At 36.9% G+C, this 16,507-nt stretch overlaps 1 protein-coding gene and 1 long non-coding RNA gene across 2 annotated transcripts in view; one reads left to right on the plus strand and one right to left on the minus strand.

Moving 5' to 3' along the window:
• RGS7 (regulator of G protein signaling 7) overlaps positions 1-16,507 on the plus strand; it is a 545,100-nt gene that overhangs the window by 250,626 nt on the left and 277,967 nt on the right. The gene's annotated exons all lie outside the window — the stretch shown is intronic.
• LOC113628633 (uncharacterized) lies at positions 264-15,411 on the minus strand. The gene is made up of 3 exons (XR_003436171.1): positions 15,266-15,411; positions 13,692-13,693; positions 264-277 (listed from the first exon to the last, which is right to left on the minus strand). It is a non-coding gene; the product is annotated as an uncharacterized LOC113628633 (long non-coding RNA).

A 16,507-nucleotide genomic window follows, 5' to 3' on the forward strand; every position in this document is an offset into this window, starting at 1 on the left:
GGCTTGTCTTCTTGGTGCAGGACCCCAGGCTGTAGAGCTTGACATGGGGCTTGGACTCCTCACTCCTTGGGGAGAACCTCTGCAATTGTGATTATCCTCCTGTTTGTGGGTTGCCTATTCATGGTGTCTGAGTCTTGACTATACTGTATCTTCACCCCTCCTACCTATCCTATTGTGCTTCCTTCATTGCACCTTTCATTGTGGCAATTCTGTTCTGTTAATCTTCATGTTGTGCTTATCAATAGTTGCTGTGTAAGTAGTTGCAATTTTGGTGGGCCTGTGGGAGGAGGTGAGCTCAGGGTCTCCCTACTCCACCATCTTGACCACTCCTCCTCTGTATTACAATTTTTACAATCTATTACATTTCTGCAGTGTATTACGATGCATTTACAGTGTTTCACTTACATTTTTCAGAGCCCTTTTTAAATAGAAAATCCATTCTTGTAAGTTTTGTTATTGAAAAATTTTAAAAATAAATCTGATTTTTAACTTTGAGATTCCTTGTATTCTGTAAAATTTTGAGCTAATGTACCCCCCCCCAGGAAATGCAAGTATCTCATATAAATTTGTGCCAATGGATCCCATAGTCCTATACTCATGACAGTTATACTTATTATTTAGTTGCTTGATTATTTTTTACTTTGATTAAAAATAACATTGCTTGAGACTTTTCTCTTTGCTAGGTGTTGTATTTTTGTTCATAGCTGATAGGCTGTCAAAATTAATGAAGACAGGGATCTTTTTCCCTACCCAAAACACAGACTTGACCCTATGTTTTCCATAAACGATTATTGAACAGATACATAATGAACACTTCTCTGGGCTTCACTCTACCTGTGGAGATGCGGGAACCATTCAACGAAGTCCTTGTGATATTGTAACAAAATATTTATGGATTTCTGTCTGAAAAATATTAGTCCCCCCAAATTATCCTACTTTTTAATTATTTTTGTGTATGACACATAACAAGTAGAATATTTTCCATTGTCTTCAGGCTTTCAAAAAGGTTTACATTGTATTCATGGGAGTTTCTTAGTGAAAAAAGGAGCAGAATCCCTGGCTTGTGAATACTGACAGTCCTTCAAGAGGTCCATCACTAATAGACTGCCACTTCTTTCTTTCCTTTTATTAAACCTAATACATCACATTTTCCAGTTAGGATGGATGCTGCTGATGCATTTAGTTTGCTGTATTTTAAAGCATCATCTATTAACAGGGTATGTAACGTGTCTCAAGCTGGTTTAATGAGCCAGACAAGTGAAAACAAATGTCCTTCATTCTCTGCTTGGTTAACAAATATTTCTTCTGCATTTTATTATGGGATAGCTAGCAAAGAAGCCAAAGTTTTTTGTTTCTTTAAAAGAAAAAACATCAGTGAAGTAGCGTTGGATGTTGGGTTTAATCAGCTCTAGCTTGCACATTTGTACTGCTTAGATTTGGAATCATAAGTAAGATACAGAAAAATGAGATCGGTGATGTTATGAGGGAAATTCTGGTAGATCCTTAACAGTTTAGGTGTCTTTTTTTCTTTTAAAATATATTCCTATTCTTTGCCCAATTCCCACACATATGTCTAAAGAGACAGTCTCTTCCTCACTCTCACCAACTTTAACCCATCTTCTAGAATAATAATTCTGAACAGTGGTCCCAATATCATCAACACCAGCCAGCTTATCCAGGAAAAATGTTAAAAATGCAAAATTTCAGGCCCTACTTCAGATCTACTGACTAATAAACTCTGGGGGTGGGACCCAGAAATCTCTGTAAGCCTTCACTTTGATTCTGATGCAGGCTCAAGTTTGAGAACTTCTATTTTAGAAAGAGTGAGATAATGTCTTTATTTTGGTGATTAGATTCTTGCGAATGAGCAGAGATGCAAATTCCTTTACTTTTCCAAATAAACATTTGGTTTCTTTCCCTGTGTGCTGAGTGTTTAGTTTAATTCAAGAATGAGTATGATTCATGCGTGACTCTGGAAAGGTGTTTTTATTTATAAGGTACAGAGAGTAAAGTCTAAAGGAGAAAAACATATATTGCTTAATTTTTTTAAAAAAGTGAATCATGTCATCGGCATAAACACATCATTCTTCAGACTGGCATTAATTCAGTTAATATTATTTCCTAAATTGCTGCCATCAATATCATGTTACCACCACCTCTCCTTTCAGAGCAGAATTATGCTGGCCTCTTGTTTTCTTTCACTTTGTAATTAAATCTTTTTTCCTATTAATTTGCATTTAATTGCTATTAACACTTATCTCCAAAGATGAATGGGACAGAGTAAGGAGTTGTCATATTTAGCTTACATCTGAAAGGAATATTAAAAAGCAAAAACACTCAATCCAAACCCTTAATGGTTCAGGAAAGGAAATGAAAGTTAAGTGGCTTGCAAATTTAGGATCTCTCTTGCTTTAGCAGAGAATGTTTATAACTGTTTGTTGTTAGCAATTCGGCATAGTTAGGAAAAAGATTTTAGACTTACTGACTAAGAAATATGTATTTTTTGGCATGAAGTCATTACTGATTTCATCTTTGCCTTCTTCTTATTGTCTCCCTTCTTATTAATAGACATGAATACTTGAAAGCTTCCTGCAGGATTTATAGAAGTAATTACTTGCTCAAATGTTGCCGAGCAGACAGGAGATTCATTCCCGGACTTTTTTTGTGTGTCAAAATGATTCTAGTTTTTAAAAATGAGAATGAACAATGGTCCATAGTACAATTAAAAGCATAAGTACAGAGCTTAGTTCTTTTTATTTTCTTTGTCATTGTTAATCACTTAAAATGGGTAATTAATTCTCAAATTAATCCCTGGAAAATTAAAGGAACATCTGGTGAAGTGTATTATTTTGGATTATTTTACAAAGAAGTGGTTACCAAGTGAGTGCTTGCTGGGCTAGAAAAATTGTAACCTTAACCTGTTTTTTTTCTCCTTTTGAAAGTCAGCCAAACAATGCTCATTCTCAATAGAAGTAATAGCTCCATCTATAGTCTATAGTAACACTGACAATTTGAAGACTGTTTGCTGAGCAGTGATAGCAACTTTCTGACTTATATTCTTGCCCTAGATTCAAAGAGATGGATCAGTGATTATACTAATCAAAAGCTTGCAATTCTAAAATACCCGGAAGAAATTCAGTTACATCATTAATTTGATATAAAAGTAATTACTTGAAAAACAGTTTTAATAATATAAGAGATCTGAGATGAACTTAGGTTGACTGTGTAAGAGTCATTCCCCCTACATCTTGGTACACCCCCAATTTTTTTTATTTTTTTTTTATTTTTGCGGTACGCGGGCTTCTCACTGTTGTGGCCTCTCCCGTTGCAGAGCACAGGCTCCGGACGCGCAGGCTCAGCGGCCATGGCTCACGGGCCCAGCCGCTCCGCGGCATGTGGGATCCTCCCGGACCGGGGCACGAACCCGTGTCCCCTGCATCGGCAAGCGGACTCCCAACCACTGCGCCACCAGGGAAGCCCTGCAAAATAATTTTGAAATATTTTGTAGAGCTGTCGATCATTCATGTATACTTACATATATACATATATTCTATAGTTTAAACTTTTTGATATAGTGAAATCTTTTCTGAACTTTTATGTAACATATCTCTCTATATTTCCCCTTTAACTCTATTTAGCTACATTTTTGAAACTTCAGTTTTGTTATTTTCAGTTAAAATTTGTTTATCCTTCTATATTTATGAAATATGTTAAACTTTTTGCAGAGAACAATCTCTAAAACTATGTTTTTACATCTAAGTATATACACCTAGATACATGTTAGTACCACTGTTTATAGTCTACCCTGTTTAAATATTTACCTCTATTTTAATTTTAATTGATAAAGTAGTATGGAAATTTTTTTTTTTTTCTAGCTTAATAGAATTGTACTCTCTGTATGATTCAGTCCTTGAAATATGTTGAGACATACTTTATGATCTAGTATATGGTCATTTTTTTATAACTGTCACATGTAAGTTTAAAAAACTATTATGTATTTTGAAAAGATGTTTCCCAAATATTACAAATATTCTTTATTTGATAAATCCCTAATTATCCTTCAAAGATTCCAATATAGTGTCACCTCCTCAGGGAGGCTCTTCTGATAGCTTAAGGTAGATCCTTCATCTGGTTTCCCCCAATAATATTACTTTGACATTGAAATTTATACATTTATGTGCATATCCACCTTAGACCATAAGATCCTAGGTCAAAAGAAACTTCTAACTGATCTTTACTACTGTACCTAATTTAATACTGTACCATAGTACACATAGTAGGCACTCAGGAAATATTTCTGGAGGGAAGGAAGGAAGGAAGGAAATAAAGAAGGAAGTAAGGGAGGAAAGAAAGAAAAAGAAAAAAAGGAAGAAAAGAAGAAAGAAAGAAAGGAGGGAAGTGAACAATAGAATGGTAATATGTTGAACTTAATCATATGCTTAGGATTCTTCAAGGTTGGTTTCTGTATTTAGATAATGCTGTCACCAAGACAAAAAAAATATCAACTCAGGGTTGCTAAATAAAGAATGAGCAATCTGAAGAGAAGACGCAATTATAGCCAACACTTACGTGGTGTTTTTCTGTACCAAAAAATTTCCTAAGCTCTGCAGTAGGTGTGTGGGGGCTGGGGGTAGGAGGGTGTAAACTCATTTAATCCTCACAACAGCTCTGTGAGGTGGATACTATTATTTATCAATTCTATTTTTCAGATGCTGAGATTGAGGCACTAAAATGTTGACTAACTTTCCCAAGATCAGAAGATGGAGAATAGCAGAACTGTGGTTTTTATCCAAGCATTATTGCTCTAGAGCCTGTGGTTTGAACCTCATGCCATACATACTACCTTAATAAGTACAAATGGGAAGAACCTCAGATTTCAGCAATTTTGAGAGAAGGAGCAAAATTTGAAAACTTTTTTTGTGGAGGTCCTCTTGAATGGAGTTGTCTTCTGACCCTTGAATGGGCTTTCCAAAACTCCAGGTCCCAGCTGTGGTTCTGCCCTCTGCTGCCTGAGGGTCAGTTCTGGAGTTATTTAAACAGCTTACATCTATCTCCCTCTGTTCCCTCTGCACATTGGAAATAAGAGCATTTTTCCTTTGTTAGAGGGCAGCTGTGAGATAATGTCTGAAATGCACATTCCTAAGAGGGAATAAGATCTATGTAGTAAAGGGGAGTTAATATATGCCATAAATTAGATGGGGAATGTAAAACTCTCCATCATCTCAGGCTGTTTCCATGCCAGGTCACAGTGAAGAGGACCTCCCTACTCAGAGCAATAAATATGTATGTACCTATTACATTCTAAACCCACCTACTATGTGTCTAAATTAATTCTGAAAAGTAGGAAGATTGCTTTATCCTTTTAACAGCCGGCATGAGAACTTTTCTTAAATAGAGAACTGGCTTTGTTGGGAAAGCATACTTGGAATAGAAACTGAAGGCTGAGTGTGGGGGAGGAAGCTGATGTGCAGGAGAGCAGAGGAGGAACCCGTGGCTTTTCTGCAGAGGAAGGGGAGGCTGAAGTCAGTGTATGTGTGTGTGCATCGGAAGTATCTGGGTGAGGGAGAAGGGAGGACAGAGACCTAGAGAAATTTGAACATTGCAGTGAGATGTAGCCCTCTCCTTGTTATCCCCTCAAATATTGAGTGAATTCTAGAAAACCTTGAATTGAAGTGAGTAGCATTCTTGTGGAGAGCTATGTAAGAGCTGATTTTGAGCTCACTATATGCAGGCACAGAATAATGACCTTGTGTCTGGATAAAGCTGAGCCAGGAAAGGTATTAGCAGAAATCTCAGGACAGCTTAAGATTTCCTCATATTGTTCATTGGAGGGTCAAAGAAATTCTACATAAACTCCAAGGACATAGAATCCCAGCTGATATCTAGGTTGTGGTTCTGAAGCAAAAAGGCAAGACAATGCCAAAAATATTTAAGATACCAAGAAGCATTTTCTGCCTAATGTCTTGGGAGAAGACAAATGCTTTAGTCTCTGAAGAAGACCTCGCACGTCTTTATATAATCAAGTTTCTTTAGGCCTTACCAGTCTGATGGTACAGAGAGAATCAGTTGATCAGTAGCAATCCAGTTTCACTGGTTCTTGCCTCTATCTGCAGCTACTTGCTGTTTCCCATCAATTTTCCCCAAGCATCCCTAGGAGGGCCCGAAGTGTGTTTCATATGTCCACATGATCAGGTCAGCTCCCAGGGACCATTGGTGGTTTAGTTGGGGGTCACATGGCTCTGCCCTGTCCACTAGGCACAGTCTAGCTCCCACAGTTTGGGACACTTCACTGCAGGAAGCTGAGATTGGTTCTAAAGCATTAGTACTGGTTCCCACCTAGTGTTACTCTTTTAATGGAACAGCTTTTTATTATTTTGTTTTCCTTTGAGTGCTACTCCTACCCACCCCCCACCTCTGCCTTCCGTAGTAATAAGACAAAAATCTAAAGAGAAAAACAAATGTCCTCAAAACCTGCCTCCCCATCTGCTAACTAATGATTTTATAAAGCTTGGTGGTAGAAGGCACCTTTTGGCTCTTATTAAGAGGCATATTCTTTTTTTTTTTTTTTTTTTTTTTTTTGCGGTACGCGGGCCTCTCACTGTTGTGGCCTCTCCGGTTGCGGAGCGCAGGCTCAGTGGTCATGGCTCACGGGCCCAGCCTCTCCACGGCATGTGGGATCTTCCCGGACCGGGGCACGAACCCGCGTCCCCTGCATTGGCAGGTGGACTCTCAACCACTGCACCACCAGGGAAGCCCACCACCCCGATTTTTATGCTGGAAAGTCAAACTAGTTGGTTACATTTTATGTATGGCTGCATCAGTTATAGTGTTTATTTCCAAACAGATTTTCGAATGACAGTTTTATTGTTGCTGCTTTTTATGGACTTGTTTTCTTTGTTCCTCTTTTTGTTGTTGTTCTTTCATTACCTTAACCTAGACCCATACATACCTTCCAAGTGTCTTGTACTGAGCATTAGCCTCTGAAATCTCCCTACAATATAAGGTTCTACAGCTCCACTGTTTGGAAGTACTGCATACCACAGTCCTGTTTTAGAAATCTTTGGTGCAAGTTAGAAGAGTAAGACCTCTGGAAGCCTTATATCGGAGACATATGTTTAAAACTTTTTTTCCCACCAATATTGCACAATTTGGTCACTGAATCCCTTTTCCTGATATCATCTATAAACTGTCCAAATTACTAGTGTTCTGCTCTCTGGGTATCCTTCACAGTCCCAAGAAACACACAGGGGCCTCGGCAAGGGTATTTAATGGAATAAGAAATACCGTCTACAGTGGAATGGTAATTGAGAGAGCAGTGTTCATGGGAACACATTTTCCTGGGATCAAAGCCTTCTACTGGGACCTTAGTATGTGTATAAAATCCTTGCCTCTAGTCTTTCTTCACAATCCAAAATGTGGTGTGAAACAGGCTTACTTAATCTATTTAAAATGTGCCTAACATTTACCTTTACTCTAATCCTCCATTCCCTATTTCCTGAACTATGGGCAAACTTCATTACTGGCTGCTGTGGTACCATGAATAGCCCCTTTCTTGCTTGGTCCACTTTCTTTTTTTGCCTCTATCTCTAGGCCCAGGTATTTCTAGGTCTGAGACCAGCTCTGTCCATGAACAGGAAACATAAGGAAACTCAGGGGATGTCCGGCCCACTTGCTCATTAATTCAACAAGTATATCAATATTTTGGACATATATATGTGCCAGGTAAAAACATTTCTGTGCAAGACATGGTTTCTACCCGTAAGTTGACAGTATAAAGGAAGAGACAGATAAATAAAATACAAATACAATATCAGGCAATAAGGACTATGTTAGAGGTATGCAGAGAGCAGGGTGTGTGAGAGAAGGTGACTCACAGCCATGGACTCTGAGTAGAATCTTGCAGGATAAGCTGAATTTTACCAGGTCGGCTGGTCAGGCCAAGGCTCAGAGGCATGACAGCTCTCTTGAGAGAAATGACTCAAAACTTCAATGTGGGAAGGAAACGAGGGGATGAGGATTGTGTTGTGGATGGGGGAGGGCCTCTTATGCAAAGCCAAGCTCTTTGAACTTTATCCTAAAGACAAATAAGAAACACCAAAGTATCTTCAACAAGAGAGCAAAATAATTAGATTGACTCACAACACACTACTCTGACCACAGGGTGGAGGGTAGCCTTTAGAGATCGGGACTGCACACCAGAGTGCAGTGGTTGTCTCCAGGATAAGTCCTATGCGATCCTTTGAGTTGCAAGCAGAGCTAGTCTTCCTTTGCATGGAACACCATTGTTAGTTGAAAGAACGATGAAACTGTTGTTTCAGACATGGGTGTTTGGCAGACTTATTTATTTGTTTGAACAAAATGATCCTGTCACTTCAAGGAAAAAAAACCTGACAGTATTAATTGCCAATAACAAAGTTCTGTCTTCGGAGTAAAAGTTAGAATTTCGGAAAACTTGTAATTGTCATAGTGGACCTGGCAGCTTCCTAATAGTTAAAGACGTTTATCATTAGATTGGTGGTGATATTAACAAATGTCATGTTTGCTCTTATATAATGAAATGTGTCAGGATTTGAGAGATCTACATAATTCAGTGACTCAGTTTTCAGATGACCAATGCACAATATCCCTGGGTAAAAGATTCATTCAAAGTGAAAAACAGACCAATAGATTTTAATGTTAATAGAGGATGAAAAGTTCATTGATAAGGTGTCAGATTCTACAGCTCAACTAACCATTGATAACCTATAGTGTTTTAGTGTAGTATCGAAGAGGAATATCCTCAGCTGTCTGAAATAGCTATTAAAATACCTCTTCCTTTTCAACCAAAGAACATACTGCAACAGATTGAATGCACAATAGATATAAGAATCCAGCTGTCTTCTCCTAAGCCAAACATTGAAGAGATTTGCAAAACTGTACAATAATGACACTTCTTACTAAGTATGACTTGGGAAATATAGTTATTTTGTGATAAAAATTATGTTAACATGTAATGGATTTATTATAATTTTAATGAAATGTGTATATGTATATTTATATTCCTTACTTTTGATTTCAAAAATGGTAAATATTAATAGGTATAACCCATTTGAACAGAAACTCTTTAGGGTTCCCAATAACTTTTAACAACGTGAAGGGGTTCTGAGATCAAAAAATTTGAGGAGCTGGGTTAGATGTCTCTTTCTAGAGACCAGAACTTTGGCTTTAAATGAAATGAGGTTTTTTTCGTTGTTTGTTTAATTGTTTGGGTGGATCTTAAGGATTGGAACTACTTGCTTACATTTATTTCCTCATGGAATGCACCCAATAGAGTAGTATTTTACAAACTCTAGTTAATTATGTCCTATTAGGTATGGAAGCAATTGAGAAGGTTGTAACTAGTGTTTTTATTATAATATAATGGGGATATAATGGAAAATGCCAGACTTCACTACCCAGACTAAGTGCAACTATTGTTTCATGAAACTATTTTTTTTCAATTAAATCTATATATGTATATAGGAATATGCATGTTTGAACTGGGTCATCATGGGAAATGTTTATGTCACTGTACATTGCTGTAAAAATTCTTAAAGCCTTTGCAAGAGAGATCTTACAATGCTCTTACAAGTGGTTGTATTAACCCAGCCTCTGCTTGGGTTGACCTCATGCTGTTTTTTTTTTAACATCTTTATTGGAGTATAATTGCTTTACAATGGTGTGTTAGTTTCTACTGCATAACAAAATGAATCAGCTATACATATACATATATCCCCGTATCCCCTCCCTCTTGCATCTCACTCCCACCCTCCTAATCCCACCCCTCTAGGTGGATACAAAACACCCAGCTGGTGGGAAGCAGCCACAAAGCAGAGGGAGATCAGCTCGGAGCTCATGCTGTTTTGATTCTTTGCAGCACTGGCTCTGGTTCCCAAAGCCATTCCTTGATTTCTTACCCAAGGTCCTTTTTGTCTTTGTTGGCTTCCCCATAACAACCTTAGGATTGAATTATATTGCAGCTTTTCTTTTTCCTCTGATTATTTCCTCTTTGTTGCCCCTGTCCTACTTCTACTCAGGCCTGTGCATAACACTTTCTCACTTTCTCTTACAAATACCTGCTCCACAAACTATCTGTTCTAGTCAAATTAATCCAAAGCTTTCTTACTGCCTTAGTTTTGTTTACATCCCTCCACTCAGTTTATCTGATTTGTACTCAGTGTTCAAAGCACAACCCAAAAGATCTCTCCTCTGGGAAGTCATTCCTCACCTCCTTTCCTGTCACAAACCCCAGAGTACAGTGTAAGCATTTGACATTTCTACGTTATAGATTTCACAGTAACTATAATACTAGCAACTTTAGTGAAGCATTTAGAGAGAATTATTAAACAGTTGGTTCAACCACTGACATATGGACTGAATGACATAGTTTCTGTATAGTTTCAAAAATTCTATAAATCTTAGCAGCTATTCCCAGGGAATGCATGAAGACAAGCAGAACTTGAAGTGAGAGTATTTCAAAGTCTTGGTTGAAATTCAAAGGATTGTTAGTACTGTATGCAATCAAATGGAAAATTTTCAAGGTGGTATAAGTCTTTTCCTCAAATTTCCCCTAATAGGAGACTAGACTGTGTTCTAGGGACATTTATATTGTATTTTAAGAGGAAAATTGATGTTCTTTTTTTGATGGCAGTATGTTTTTTGGAATATTATTCTCCATTGCCATGCTTTGCAAGTGGGCTCACTAGAGTGTTCACGTCTTACCAACTGTGTAACCTTGAATCTATCACTTTAATTTTTAGACCCTTAATTCTGTCATCTGTAAAAAGATGTTAGTAGTAATAACATTATCTATATTACATGGTTATTAGGAGCAAATTAAAAAACGTATATAAAAGTACAGTGCAAATTTTTAGTATATGAACTATTTTGCTCATGAAAAAAGGTCAGATCTAGTGCCAAAAGTATCCATAGTGGCAGGAGGCTAGCACCCAAAGCCTACTAGATGAGCCCAGTCACTTTTTATGTGAGAAATTCACACTAATTGAAAAATTAGTATATGTTTTCTTAAAATAATACCTTTTGTAGAAGGAATTTATATTCCTTTTAAAAAGTAAGTTGGCATAATAACTTGATGGTTTTTATAGCTGAGTGATGAGTACATAGGGGCCCAATGTATTCTGTTTATCTGTGTCTATTTAAATTTTTCTACAATAAAAGTTTAAAAATTACACATATAATGCAAATTTTAGAGAGGTCTAATTATAGATCACATAAGATTTGGTCTCACATGACTCCCCCCTTTCTAGGCACAGATTTCCTAGGCTGGATATATTCATTGTCTTCCATGTCAGTCAATACCTAGCACCAATGGAAGGACACAGCGTGGCCCTTTAGAAAGCAGGGTAAAGAACGTTTATACTCCCCAAAATGAAACTAATCCAAATGACAGAGCTGGCAAGAAGAAAGGAGAAGCCAGCCTGTCACATTCCACAAATGCACTGAGGAAAGATGATTCCCCACTAGGGCCTGAATCCAATGATCCTCCATTTGAGAATTCTTAGTGTGCGTGACCCTCGAGGGTACATAAGCAGAATTTTGAAAAAGTTAATTGATAAGTATTTAATAGAAGAATAAATGTCTCCTGGAAGAAATCATTTAGGTTTATACCCATGGCTCTTAACTGAGCAGTACAGCATTGCTGGGGTTGGAGTGGTTGGGATTTACTTTGGTCTTTTAGAACTTTTAAGGTATAAACATTTAAACCAACAACTGTCCAAAGATTCAGAGCAAATCATTCTTTCACATAAGAATAATCTATTTCTGATCAGTTGCTCAACTATCTACTAAATCAGTGTTTTATTTGACCTCAACACCTCTCTATTAGTCATAGAATGTTAGAACTGGAGAGGGATTTTGGTTCTATAAAAGGCATTGTTTGGACAAGAATTTACTCCAAATTTTTCTCTGGAATTCTACTACATATAATTGTATATGTTTAAAAGTGTGGAAATATAGACCACCCAAATGAAAACAAAAGATATTCAGAGCTTGCATAGCTATGGAGTCAGCCACCATCACTAGCATTTGGCAGATATTCAAAAGCAGGCAAGGGAGTGGGAAAGCTTTATATTGAAAAAGAGAAGGCTTCAGATTGGCCCTGATTGCAGGTTGTTGGCATGGGGAAGTTGGAGGTGGATATCTTATTGGCTTGGGGACCATATTTAGCTTTCTCTGGTTGGTCCTGAGTTGGAAGCAGGGCAAAAATTAGGGAAGCTACTGTTCATTGCCCAGGTCCTTACTGTTCTAGGCTCACTGCTGCAGAGCTTGTGATTTGGCTTCTTGGGCTGGTTGCAGAGTTTGTGGGTCAGAGTTCTCTTGTCATTTGTGGTCTGGCTGTTGTCTCTTTGTGTATTCAGCCTCTCAGAGGGTACTGTTCAGGATATACATACAGGTGTAATTAAACGAGTACTTCTTCTCAAGAAACTTGCAGTAAAAGAGGGCAGAAAAAATATTGTACATAGATGATTATAGTAATACAGAGTGTGTCATTAAGAAGGGAATAAAGAAAGTCATAATAGTCACTCTGAAAATAAGGCAGTTTCACTTCATAGTAGTGCATTTTTGGAAATACTGTCATCCCAGGGTCTGGGAAGGGGAACAAATGTTGACAAGCACATGTTCCATCAAAGAAGTAGCATTCTCGTTTTATAGAGAAAAAGACTAAGGTTCAGAGACGTTAAATTACTTTCCTAAAATCATTCAGCAAATGACAGAGCTGAGATTTCCACCTGGTTCTCTTGGACAAGAAAGGTCATTTACTTCACTTCTAGTTCCCAAAAGTGTATACTTATGAGGGTATCAAAATGTTAAGGGAGCAGATGCAGTTATAAAAATATATTTAATATTTTAATTTTTTCTTTAAGACCATAAAAAAAAAAGCTATTGTTTTCATTATTCGAGCTACAGAAAATAAATCTCCACAAGTTTCTCTTGACTGGTGGAGACCTGCAGAAATTGATGACTGTCAATGGAGGTGTTTCAAATTGTCTAGGAGTCTGTGGAATTTGCATTTGTCAAAGGGGAAATAGTTTTAATGATTCAACGTCACTGCACTTTAGTGTAATTATGTAGAACTAAATTTGCTGATTTTTTTTTTTACTTATCACATTTTTTTTATTGAAGTATAGTTGATTTACAATATTGTGTCAATCTCTGCTGTACAGCAAAGTGACTCAGTTATACACATACATTCTTTTTTATATTCTTTTCCATTATGGTTTATCACAGGATATTGAATATAGTTCCCTGTGCTATACATTAGGACCTTGTTGTTTATCCATTCTAAATGTAATAGTTTGCATCTACTAACCCCAAACTCCCAATCCTTCCCTCCCTTCCCCCCATCGCCCTTGGCAACCACAAGTCTGTTCTCTGTGTCTATGAATCTGTTTCTTGTTTGTAGGTTCATTTGTGCCATATTTTAGGTTCCACATATAAGTGATATCATATGGTATTTGTCTTCCTCTTTCTGACTTACTTCACTTAGTATGATAATCTCTAGTTGCATCCATGTTGCTGCAAAAAGTCATTATTTTGTTCTTTTTTATGGCTGAGTAGTATTTTATTGTATATATGTACCATATCTTCTTTATCCATTCATCTGTCAATGGACATTTAGGTTGTTTCCACATTTTGGCTATTGTGAACAGCACTGCTATGAACATAGGGGTACATGTATCTTTTTGAATTATAGTTTTGTCCGGGTATATTCCCAGGAGTGGGATTGCTGATCATATGGTAATTCTATTTTTAGTTTTCTGAGGAACCTCCATACTGTTTTCCACAGTGGCTGTACCAACTTACGTTCCCACCAACAATGTAGGAGGTTCCCTTTTGTTCACACCCTCTCCATTTGTTATTTGTAGACTTTCTAATGATGGCCACTATGACTGGTGTGAGTGATACCTCATTGTAGTTTTGATTTGCATTTCTCTAATAATTTTTGATGTTGAGCATCTTTTCATGTGCCTCCTGGCTATCTGTATGTCTTCTTTGGAGAAATGTCTATTAAGGTCTTCTGCCCATTTTTCGATTGGGTTGTTTGTTTTGTCATTGTTGAGTTGTATGAGCTGTTTGTATATTTTGGAGATTAAGCTCTTGTCTGTTGCATCATTTTCAAATGTTTTCTCCCATTCCGTAGGTTGTCTTTTCATTTTTTTATTTTTATGGTTTCCTTTGCAGTGCAAAAGCTTGTAAATTTGGTTAGGTCCCATTTGTTTATTTTTGTTTTTATTTCTATTGCCTTGGGAGACTGACCTAAGAAAACATTGGTATGATTTATGTCAGAGAATGTTTTGCCTATGCTCTCTTCTAGGAGTTTTGTGGTGACATGTCTTATGTTTAAGTCTTTAGGCCATTTTGAGTTTATTTTTGTGCATGGTGTGAGGGTGTGTTCTAACTTCCTTGATTTACATGCAGCTGTCCAACTTTCCCAGCACCACTTGCTGAAGAGACTGTCTTTTTCCCATTTTATATTCTTGCCTCCTTTGTCGAAGATTAATTGACCATAGGTGTGTGGGTTTATCTCTGGGCTCTGTATTCTGTTCCATTGATCCATATGTCTGTTTTTGTTCCAGTACCACACTGTTTTGATTACTGTAGGTTTGTAGTATTATCTGAAGGTTGGGAGAGTTATGCCTCCTGCTTTTTTTTTTTTTTTTCCTCAGGATTGCTCTGGCAATTCTGGGTCTTTTGTGGTTCCGTATAAAGTTTTGGATTATTTGTTCTAGTTCTGTGAAAAATGTCATGGGTAATTTGATAGGGATTGCATTAAATCTAGCTTCGGGTAGTATTGCCATTTTAACAGTATTAATTCTTCCAATCCAAGAGCATGGAATATCTTTCCATTTCTTTTAATCCTCTTTTATTTCCTTTATTAATGTTTTGTAGTTCTCAGCATATAAGTCTTTCCCCTCCTTGGTTGGGTTTATTCCTAGGTGGTTTTTTTTGGTATGATTTTAAAAGATATTGTCTTTTTGCATTCCCTTTCTGATATTTCATTGTTAGTGTAAAGGAATCCAACTGATTTCTGAATGTTAATCTTGTATCCTGCTACTTTGCTGAATTCATTTATTAGATCTAGTAGCTTTTGTGTGGAGTCCTTAGGGTTTTCTATATTTTGTATCATGTCATCTGCATATAATGACAGTTTCACCTCTTCCCTTCCAGTTTGGATACCTTTTATTTCTTTTTCTTGTCTGATTGCTGTGGCTAGGACTTCCAATACTATGTTTCTAGAAAGTTGTCCATTTCTTCTAGGTTGTCAAATTTGTTGGCATATAATTGTTCTAGTATTCTCTTATGGTATTTTGTAATTCTGCTGTCAGTTGAAATTTCTCCTTTTTTATTTCTTTCTCTTTTTTTTTTTTTTGGTTTTCTTTTCTTCTTGGTGAGCCTGGCCAGAGGTTTGTCAATTTTGTTTACCCTTTCAAAGAACCAGCTCTTGGTTTTGTTGATTTTTTTTCTATGTTTTTAGTCTCTATTTTATTTATTTCCTTCCTTCTGCTGACTTCAGGTTTAGTTTCTTCTTCTTTTTCTAATTCTTTTAGGTGATAGGTTGGGTTGTTTACTTGAGATTTTCTTGTTTTTTGATGAAAGCCTGTATCGCTATGAACTTCCCTCTAAGAACTGCCTTTGATGCATCCCATAGATTTTGTATGGTTGTATTTTTAATTGTCATTTGTCTCAAGGTATTTTTTAATTTCATTTTTGATTTCTGTGTTGACCCATTGGTTTCTTAGTAGCATGTTATTTAGTCTCCATGTAATCGTTTTTTTCTCATTTCTTTTCCTGTTGTTGGTTTCTAATTTCATGCCATTGTGGTCATTGAAGATGCTTGAAATAATTTCTATACTCTTAAATTTGTTGAGGTTAATTTTTTGCCCTAGGGTGTGGTCAATCCTAGAGAATGTTCTGTGTGAGCTTAAAAAGAATGTATATTCTGGGTTTTTTTGGATGTAGTGTCCTGAAAATATCAACTAAGTCTACCTGTTCTATTGTATCATTTAGGACCTCTGTTGCCTTATTGATTCTCTGTGTGGAAGATCTGTCCATTTATGTGAGTGGAGTGTTAAAGTCTCCAATATTATTATATTCCTATCAATTTCTCCCTTTATGTCTGTTAGTATGTGTTTTATGTATTTGGGTGCTCCTATATTAGGTGCATATATGTTGATGATGTAAAATCCTTTTCTTGTATTGATCCTTTTATCATTATATAGTGTCATTCTTTATCTTTCTTTATAGACTTTGCTTTAAATTCTATTTTCTTCATATGAGTACTACAACTCCTGCTCTTTCTTGTCATTTCTGTTTGCATGAAATATCTTTTTCTATCCCCTCACTTTTAATCTATGTGTGTCCTTTGCCCTAAGGTTGGTCTCTTGTAGGCAGCATATTGTAGGCTCTTGTTTTTTATATCCAGTCTGCCACTCTGTGTCTTTTGATTGGAGCGTTTAGTCCATTGACA

Source organism: Aethalodelphis obliquidens, unplaced genomic scaffold (genome assembly GCF_003676395.1).
Source record: "Aethalodelphis obliquidens isolate GAN/ISIS:26980383/991018 unplaced genomic scaffold, ASM367639v1 scaffold24, whole genome shotgun sequence".
NCBI lineage: Eukaryota > Metazoa > Chordata > Mammalia > Artiodactyla > Delphinidae > Aethalodelphis > Aethalodelphis obliquidens.